Genomic DNA, 10583 nt, shown 5'->3' with positions numbered 1-10583 from the left:
CATCTCTTATCGTGTTCATCTCTCATTCTCTTCAACGATTAAAACTCTCACCATTCTTCACACAGGTGGCCTCTTCAGTCTTAGCAGACTGCCCTTTAACTTCCTGTTCTGTGTGCCCCCTGCCCCTCCACACTCCGTGCCAGTCTCTGCCCTCTCCTTCCAGTTCCTACTTGAGGGAGACCTCATCATGGTGCCTCTGACCCTCTCTCCCCCTACTGACTTTGAACCTTGCTTACTCCTGTATCTTCCCCCTTTCTACTCTCAAAAATTAAACCCCAAAACATTTCATTTGCATGCTAAAGTAATTATTTTGTATGCAGGTTGTTTCCTCGTATGGGAGGGAATCTGTTTTAAGCTGAGGTAAGGAGTTATGCATGAGATTGGGGGTGAGGAGATGCTGCAGAAGGTCTGTACCCAGTAAACCTTATCTGTACTTTTTGGGGGTAAACTGATTAGCTGGCAGCCAGCGAAGATGGCCAGTCTGGGCTTCCCGTCCTTAAATAGGTCACAAAGAGAAATCAGTGAAAACAATTGCAGTTGTTTACAGATTCTTGAGAAAACCTTGAGTCCGGCTGAGGAGCACGCGTTCCGGCTCCCTGGGCGGAGTCTCCTGGTGCCGCCAGTCAGCTCCCCACCCGCTGGGACTCCCTCCCTTACTGGGTCTTTCCTCTGAAACTGTCTTGGTGCTCAAATAATTTCCATCTTGGAAAAAGTTTTCTTCCTTGAGCCTCCTTGGCTACCACATTCAAAGTCGTCTGAAAACTCACCTCTGCTCCTGGTCTCTGCCTCCTTACTGCCTTTCACTCCTTTTCCCAAGTGGGTTGGCCCTTTCGAACCACGCCACCAAAACTTATTCGTGACCTACATAACAAACACAAAGGACATTTTTAGTTGTCTTCGTCCTGGGTTTTCCTGCTGTCTCTGACCTTTTGGGACTCCGAGGACACTTTCGGTCTTGGTTCTTCTTTTTTTTAAACGAGAGGAGGGGAGATAGAGACGGATTCCCGCATGTGCCCCAACCAGGATCCACCCAGCGTGCCCTGTCTGTGGCTGATGCTCGAATCAACCAAGCTGTCCTCAGCACCCAGGGCGACACTGGAATCAATTGTGGCACTGGCTGCAGGAGAGAAGAGGGGGAGAAGGGAAAGAGGGAGGGGAAGAGAAGCAGGTGGTTGCTTCTCCTGTTTGCCCTGATTGGCAATTGAACCTGGGACATCCGCAAACTGGGCTGACACTCTATCCACTGAGCCACTGGCCAGGGCTTTTCAGTTCTGGTTCTTCATTTCCATCCAGTCACAGCCTCAGATGTTGGCACTCCCTGGGCTTTTTTTTGGCCACTTCCCTTCCCTCTGGACACTATGTATCATTTGTTGCCTTTTTAAAATTTTTTATTTATTTTTTATTTTTTTTATTTTACAGCTAATGACTGTGTGCTGGTGACTCCCAAACCTCCCAAGAACTGCTAAAAAATTACACAAAGGGAAATTACCATCGTGGGAAGAAGGAGAACTTGTTTCATTTTAAGACAGAGTGTTAACACTTCACTGAACTTTTGCCATCGATGACCCACCCACCTTTCGCTGGGGAGTTACTCAAATGTTGAAGGGGGGTTGATGAAGGCTGCCAAGGTAAGAGAGCAGAGCATCATGGTCCCCGAATGGCTCCTTCTGTGCTGCAGCGGAGACCTTAAAATGAAGACTGGCAAGTGGCCGCCTTTTGGTTCATTCCACCCATCTGCTTCCCTTGAGTTCCTCTGTAAATATTGACATAGCTAGGTCCATGGCAGGCATGGGGAATGTTCTCTGTCCCTGGAGAGCTGCCATCACTCAGATGGGGTGGCTGAGCCTTGGGAATGGCAGCTACGCTTACATCCACAATCTACTGGCCTGGTCAGATCACCCACAGGGTGTTTGTCTGCTATGAAAGCATAATCAGGTACCCCACTGTGAAGTTTTAGACACTCTTGGGGAGTGTTTGGTTGTCATTTACAATATATATTTTAATCCTAGCTTGTACCTGCCAGGCAAGAAATACGCACAGTGGGAAAACACTTTCCTTTCCATTCAGGGCTCCCAAAGCCACTGACTTATTCGAGTTTTCTAGAATCAAAGGTTTCTACCTCACCAGCCTTATTCACCTCTGTTTCCCATCTCCTTCTCTCTGCACAAACTCTGCACAAACTGGCTTCTCCTTCAGCACTCCACCATCTTGGCTGCTTCTCCTCTCCTCCATGTGGCCTTTCTCTGCTCTCCTATCTAATGTTAATCTCAGGAACTGAGAGAGAGCAAGCTCCCTGTGTGCCCCATTTTAGAATGTAGAAATCAAAACCTTTAATCCAATATACAAACAAGGAAGTCTCTGATACAAAGCCACTTAGGGTGGGAAAGGCATAGTCTTAAAACTAAGCCTTAGGGTATAACAACCCTGCCTGCTTACAGCTTGTCCCCCACACCCAGCGCCAAGTATAAGCGAGCAAGCCTATATATCATATTTACAAACTTATTTGACCAACAAAGATCCAAGATGATTATTGGTTATCTGTATGTCCTTGTTGGAGAATTTTTTGTTCAGGTCTTCTGCCAATATTTTAATTGGATTTTTTGGAGGGGTTTTTGTTTGTTTTTTGCTGTTAAGTTGTATGAGTTCTTCATAAATTTTAGAAATTAATTTCTCATTGGATGTATTACTGGTGAGTATCCTCTTCCATTCTTTCCTTTGCTGTGCAAAAGCTTTTTAGTTTGATGTAGTCTATTTGTTTATTTTCTCTCATTTCCTTTGTCTGAGGAAATATATAGATATATTGCTAAGAGATGTCATTTACAATTTTTGTACCAGAATTTGTCTGGACACCGGAGGGACCAGATGCTTTAAGAAGGGCATCCTCTCCCCCTCGCACCCTCCCTTCCCCCTCCACCGAAGCTTTCCTCTCCCAGCACAAACAATTGCTGCCGTACGTGTGGGCACTCCGTCACCCTTTGCTTGATATTTTCTTTTGCCTTACCACCTTGTGCACATAACTTTCTCCTTGAAGGCAGAGACCTTGGAACTCATACATGACATACAGGACATGTCTCTGTTTTAAAAAGATATAGAAGAGCAAGCTTAGACCATGAAACAAAGAGGATGAATTCCAAGTTGAATAAACTTGTGTGTGAGTTCTGCTCAGTTGTTTACAGGTAGTGTGACCTTGGGGTAATTATTTATCTGAGATTGCACTTCGTTAACTAGAATGTAGGAATAATAATGTGATTTATAACATGGTGGTTGCAAAAATGAAATGAGGAAGTACAGGTAAAGCATGGCATTTATTAAATGCCCCAAGTGATAACTGTTAGCATTTTCATAAGTAGATTCTTAATATTTCTTGCTCTTACTGCTTTTCCTTTCTCCCTGGAGGTGCACCAGTCTTGTATTCATCTATCACATCTACCTGGTGGGTAATTCCTCTTCTTTACTGGCTGCATCATACACTGGAGCATTTATCATTGCAGGTGAATATTGGTGTGTGCATGCTTTTATGTTTATGGTTTGTACCATAAACTCCAGAGTAAGGTTCCTGAACTATGGATTCTGTGTTGTAGCTTTAAATCTTTACTGGCTTGCATTGTGTCCCAATAGATCAGGGGTTGGGAACCTATGGCTCGAGAGCCAGATGTGGCTCTTTTGATGGCTGCATCTGGCTCACAGACAAATCTTTAATAAAAAAGATCTTAAAAATATAAAACATTCTCATGTATTACAATCCATTCATTTCCTACCACTCATGTTCATGGTTGCGGGTAGCTGGAGCCAATCACAGCTGTCCTCCGGGACAACACCAGTTTTTTATTGGATAATGTGTAACGTACACGGGTTGTTGTATGGCTCTCAAGGAATTACATTTTAAAATATGTGGCGTTCATGGCTCTCTCAGCCAAAAAGGTTTCCAACCTCTGCAATAGATGATCAGAAAACATTTGGCAACATAAATGGAAATCATTTCCTCTTAGAATGTAATTAGACAAATGCTGGGGTGAAAATCCTCCCTCACCTTTCAGTCCATATTCACTCCCATCTCTGCCCCACAGTCCTTATATCAGCTTTAACTCCACCTGAGCTGGGGCCTATTGTGCTGGCCTTGGCTGGAACAGATTGTTGTGCAAACACTTGGCAAAGTAATGATCTATTTATGGATAAGCAGAGATTGGCTGTATTCTCAGCAGAGTTATGAGCTGTCATTATGAACACCCATGAGTCACTAACATCATGGTGAGCTGAATGATTCTTCTGCAGGTTTATAGCGCATATGATACTAAAAATATCACTGTCCATCTGTCTAATTAGTGTCTGTTCCATTGATGTCACAGATATTTAAATGAGCTACTTTCTTCATGCCCAAATGTACAGGGGCTTTATGTGGTCTCCAGACCCCCTCATGTGGGAATAGTATGATGAAAGAAGTTCAGGAGAGAAACAAACAAACTAATTCTGTGCTACTACTCCTGAAGCCCAGTCACTGACCTCACTTCCCGGAAATGGAAGCTGTGAGGACTAGATGGGGAATAGATGGGTTGCATGGCTCTTAACCCAGTAGAATTTCAACCCCCCCCAAACTATACTTTATTGACTCTGCTGCTTCATGTCTACCTTCTAAATCACTCAAAAAGTTTTATGTGACCAGCCCTACTCCAGGACATTAGGGAAGGGAATTCTAAGAAATGGGGTCCAACTTAGCTAAGTTGATATAGTACAAACCATCGCAGATAGTAAGCTTGGTTAGCATCCTGGAAAAAGAAAATCTTAGAAGAGGAAAAGAGACATTATTAATCATATTTTTCAATTATAAAAGTAACTTCTTCCCTTTGTAATTAGTAAGCATCCTGTGGGTAATATTTTAATGGCATGACTACGTTCATGCCCAGCAAAGTTTACCCAATGGCTTCTATTGATGAGTTCTGTCTGAATCAATTTTTATTGTCAGTGGGAGTCCCTAGAGCCCAGGCACTGAGACTTTTAACATAACTCTTGGTCTTTGTGTACTTTCTTATTTTGGGCACAACAAGATACCCAAGCCTCAACTTCTATTTTTCTTGCCCCTGACCTGGGAACAGATGGTTTCTCCAAGGCACCTTGGTCCTTTTAAATACAGAATATATTTAGACACCAAGATCTGGTTTGTAACAGTATTCATTGCTATTGGTGTGTTATTGCACCCAGGCCCTTTCAATGGGAGTGATAGAAAAAATATTTTTAAAAATCTTGAGTTCACTGATATTTATAATTCAAATTCTTATCTTTTTATTTTAAATTCTTATCTCTTCTCTTTCACAATGAAAATTTTGGTTCCTAATAATATTAATATATTTATTTGCCTTATCTTATTATAGACATAAAGTATTTGGGATACCTAATACCATCACAGCTACTACTAATTAATGCACTAAGTAAAATTTAAGATTTATTTTTGGTTCTTTTTTCTTTAGAATATATGTTCCACTAAGGATATAGAGAATAGAGAATACAGTCTTTAAAAATAACTCAAATTAATTTTTTGAGTGGTTATGCTATTGAATTTGTATAAAGTTAGATTCAGATTTTTAAATTAATAAAATTTATCTTTCAGAGCAGTTTTAAATTGAGCAGAAAGTGCAGAGTTTCCAGATACCCTTCTCCCCATACACGCACACCTTGCTTCACTCTCAACTGCACCACAGTGGTACACATGTCACAATGGATGGACCTGCACAGACATCGTCATGCAAAGTTCATAGTTTACATTATGGTTCACTCCAGGCATGATCTGGTTCACTCTATGGGTTTGAATAAATGTATAAATGACATATATCTACCACATGGAGACCAACCATCTGCCTAGTTTTTCCTTTTATAGAATGTCATATCCACAGAATTATAGAGTAGGCAGCCTTTTAAGATTGGCTTCCTTCATTCAGTAATATGCTTTTAAGTTTTCTCTCTGTCTTCATGTCTTGATAGCTCAATTTTTTCTAGTGCTGAATACTATTTCATTGTCTGGATGTACCACAGTTTATTTGTCCATTCACTTACTGAAGAGTATCTCTTTGCTTCCAAGTTTTGGCATTTATAAATTAAGCAATTTAAAATTTCAATATTGGGAAGACAAGATGGCGCTGGAGTAGGCGGACGTACCAACATTTACCTCCCAGAACCAAAGTGGATTACAAACTAATTTTAAGAACTATCATCTGGAAAAACCAACTTTTGACTAAACTAAGAGGACTCTTCAACAAAGGAACACTGAAGGAGCCACACCGAGACTGAGAAAATGAGAAGGCAAAGAAATACAAAACAAATGAATCAAGAGAAATCCCCAGCAAAGGACCTGAATGAATCAGATATAACCAAATTACCAGATGCAGAGTTTAAAATAACAATTGTTAGGATGCTCAAAGATATTAAAACAACAATAGATGGTCATTATGAAACACCTAAATAAAGAGATAGCAAATATAAAAAAGGACATTGAAATAATAAAAAAGAATCAGTCAGAAATGACAAATACAATATATAAAATGAAAAACACAATGGGTGGAATTAAAAGTAGGATGGATGAAGCTGAGAATGGAATCAACGAGTTAGAGGACACCATAAATAAAGGCACAGAAGCAGAGCAGAAAAAAGAAAAGAGACTCAAAAAGTCTGAGGAAACTCTAAGAGAGCTCTGTGACAACATGAAGAGAAATAACATTCGCATCATAGGGGTTCCTGAAGAAGAAGAGAAAGAACAAGGGATAGAGACTTTGTTCAAGCATATCATAGCTGAAAAATTCCCTCAATTAAGGCAGGAAAACATCTCACATGTTCAAGAAGCACAGAGAACTCCGTTAAAGAGAAACCCAAAGAAATCAACACCAAGACACATCATAATTAAAATACCAAAGCTAAGTGATAAAGAGAAAATATTAAAAGTAGCTAGAGAAAAAAAGATTATCATCTACAAAGGAGCCCCCATAAGGATGACTTCTGACTTCTCAACAGAAACACTTGAGGCCAGAAAGAAATGGCAAGAAATATTCAAAGTAATGCAGAACAAGAACCTACAACCAAGACTACTTTATCCAGTAAGGCTATCATTTAAAATTGAAGGAGAAATAAAAAGCTTTCCAGACAAAAAAAAAACTCAAGGAATTCACTACAACCAAATCAAGGCTGGAAGAAATGCAAAGGGGCCTGTTGTAAACAGATCAAAGGAGAAAAAGAATATAACAAAAGAGGAATACAGCTTTAAAGAATAAAATGGCAATAAATAATTACATATCAATAATAACCTTAAATGTAAATGGATTAAATGATTCGATCAAAAGACAGAGGGTAGCTGCATGGATAAGAAAACAGGACCCATACATATGCTGTCTATAAGAGACACACCTTAAAACAAAAGATGCACATAGACTGAAGATAAAAGGATGGAAAAAAAATATTTCATGCAAATGGAAATGAAAAAAAAAGCTAGGGTAGCAATACTTATATCAGACAAAATGGACTTTAAAACAAAGACTATAGTTAGAGATAAAGAAGGCCACTGCATAATGATAAAGGGAGCAATCCAACAGGAAGATATAACCGTTATAAATATCTACGCACCTAATATAGGAGCACTTAAATATATAAAGCAGACTTTGATGGATTTAAAGGGAGAGATCAACAGCAATACTATAATAGTAGGGGATTTCAATAACCCACTAACATCACTAGATAGATTCTCAAGAAAGAATATTAACAAAGAAACAGCAGACTTAAAGGACATACTAGATCAACTGGATTTAATAGATATCTTCAGAACCTTTCACCTCCTAAAGCAGCAGAATACACATTCTTTTCAAGTGCTCATGGTACATTCTCTAGAATAGACCACATGTTAGGGCACAAAAGCGGTCTCAACAAATTTAAGAAGATTGAAATCATATCGAGCACTTTGTCTGATCACAATGGCATGAAACTAGAAATCAACCACAACAGAAAAACTGAAAAATACTCAAATGCTTGGAAACTAAATAGCATGTTATTAAATAACAAATGGGTAAACAATGAGATCAAAGAAGAAATTTAAAAATTCCTAGAAATGAATGATAATGAGCATACATCAACTCAAAATTTATGGGACATGGCAAAAGCAGTCCTGAGAGGGAAGTTTATAGCATTACAGGCATACCTCAAGAAGCTAGAAAAAGCTCAAATAAACAACTTGACCCTACATCTAAAAGAACTAGAAAAAGAACAGCAACTAAAGCCCAGAGCTAGTAGAAGGAAGGAAATAATAAAGATCAGAGCAGAAATAAATGACATAGAGGCTAAAGAAACAATACAGAGGATCAATGAAACCAGGAGCTGGTTCTCTGAAGAGGTAAACAAGATCGATGAACCTTTAACCAGACTCACCAAGAAAAAAGAGAGGACTCTAATAAATAAAATTAGAAACGAGAGTGGAGAAATAACAACTGACACAACAGAAATACAAAATATTGTAAGAAAATACTATGAAGAACTGTATGCCAAAAAACTAGACAGCCTAGAGATGAAATGGACAAATTCCAGGAAACATATAATCTTCCAAAAATTAATCTGGAAGAATCAGAAAACCTAAACAGACCAATTACAACAAATGAGATTGAAACAGTTATCAGGCCCTGGCCGGTTGGCTCAGCGGTAGAGCGTCAGCCTGGCATGTGGGGGACCCAGGTTCGATTCCCGGCCAGGGCACATAGGAGAAGCATCCATTTGCTTCTCCACCCCCCCTCCTTCCTCTCTGTCTCTCTCTTCCCCTCCCTCAGCCAAGGCTCCATTGGAGCAAAGATGGCCCGGGCGCTGGGGATGGCTCCTTGGCCTCTGCCCCAGGCGCTGGAGTGGCTCTGGTCATGGCAGAGCGACACCCCGGTGGGGCAGAGCATCACCCCTGGTGGGCGTGCCAGGTGGATCCCGGTGGGGCGCATGCGGGAGTCTGTCTGACTGTCTCTCCCCGTTTCCAGCTTCAGAAAAATACAAAAAAAAAAAAAAAAGAAACAGTTATCAAAAAAACCCCCAAAAAGAAAAGTCCAGGGCCTGATGGCTTCACAAGTAAATTCTACTAAATATTCAAAGAAGAACTAACTCCTATCCTCCTCAAGCTATTTCAAAAAATTCAAGAGGAAGGAAAACTTCCAAGCTCCTTTTATGAGGTGAGCATAATTCTGATTCCAAAACCAGGCAAAGACAACACTAAGAAAGAAAATTATAGACCAATATCCCCGATGAAGTTAAATGCTAAAATCCTCAACAAATATTAGCAAACCGGATCCAGCAATATATGAAAAAAATCATACACCATGATCAAGTGGAATTTATTCTGGGGAGGCAAGGCTGGTAAATATTCACAAATCAGTAAATGTGATTCATCACTTAAACAAAAGGAAGGAGAAAAACCACATGATAATTTCAATAGATGCAGAAAAAGCATATGATAAAATCCAGTACCCATTCATGATCAAAACTCTCAGCAAAGTGGGAATACAGGGAATATACCTCAACATGATAAAGTCCATGTATGACAAACCCACAGCCAACATCATACTCAATGGGCAAAAATTAAAAGCAATCCCCTTAAGATAAGGAACAAGGCAGGGGTGACCCCTTTCACCAATCTTATTGAACATAGTTCTGGAAGTCCTAGCCACAGCAATCAGACAAGAAAAAGAAATAAAAGGCATCCAAATTGGAAAAGAAGAAGTAAAACTATCATTATTTGCAGATGATATGATATTGTATATAGAAAACCCTAAAGTCACAGTAAAAAAACTACTAGACCTGATAAATGAATTCAGCAAGATGGCAGGATATAAAATTAATACACAGAAATCAGAGGCATTTTTATACACTAACAATGAACTGTCAGAAAGAGAAATTAGGGAATCAATCCCCTTTACCATTGCAACCAAAGAAATAAAGTACCTAGGAATAAATTTAACCAGGGAGATTAAAGACTTGTACTCGGAAAATTATAAAACATTGATAAAAGAAATCAGGGAAGATACAATCAAGTGGAAGCATATACCATGCTCATGGTTAGGAAGAATAAACATCATTAAAATGTCTATATTACCCAAAGCAATTTATAAATTCAATGCAATGCCAATTAAAATACCAATGACTTACTTCAAAGATATAGAACACATATTTCAAAAATTTATATGGAACCAAAAGAGATCACGAATAGCCTCAGCAATCTTGAAAAGGAAGAATAGAGTGGGAGGTATCACACTTCCTAATATCAAGTTATACTTACAAGGCCATTGTACTCAAAACAGCCTGGTACTGGCATAAGAACAGGCATATAGATCAATGGAACAGAACTGAGAACCCAGAAATAAACCCACACTTTTATGGACAACTGGTATTTGACAAAGGAGGTAACAGCATACATTGGAGTAAAGACAGCCTCTTCAACAAATGGTGTTGGGAAAACTGGACAGCTACCTGCAAAAAAATGAAACTAGACCACCAGTTTACACCATTCACAAAAATAAACTCAAAATGGATAAAAGACTTAAATGTAAGCTGTAAAACCATAAACATCTTAGAAGAAAACATAG

Source organism: Saccopteryx bilineata, chromosome 1 (assembly GCF_036850765.1).
Source record: "Saccopteryx bilineata isolate mSacBil1 chromosome 1, mSacBil1_pri_phased_curated, whole genome shotgun sequence".
In the NCBI taxonomy this organism is placed as follows: Eukaryota; Metazoa; Chordata; class Mammalia; order Chiroptera; family Emballonuridae; genus Saccopteryx; species Saccopteryx bilineata.
This window is presented reverse-complemented; position numbering follows the sequence as displayed.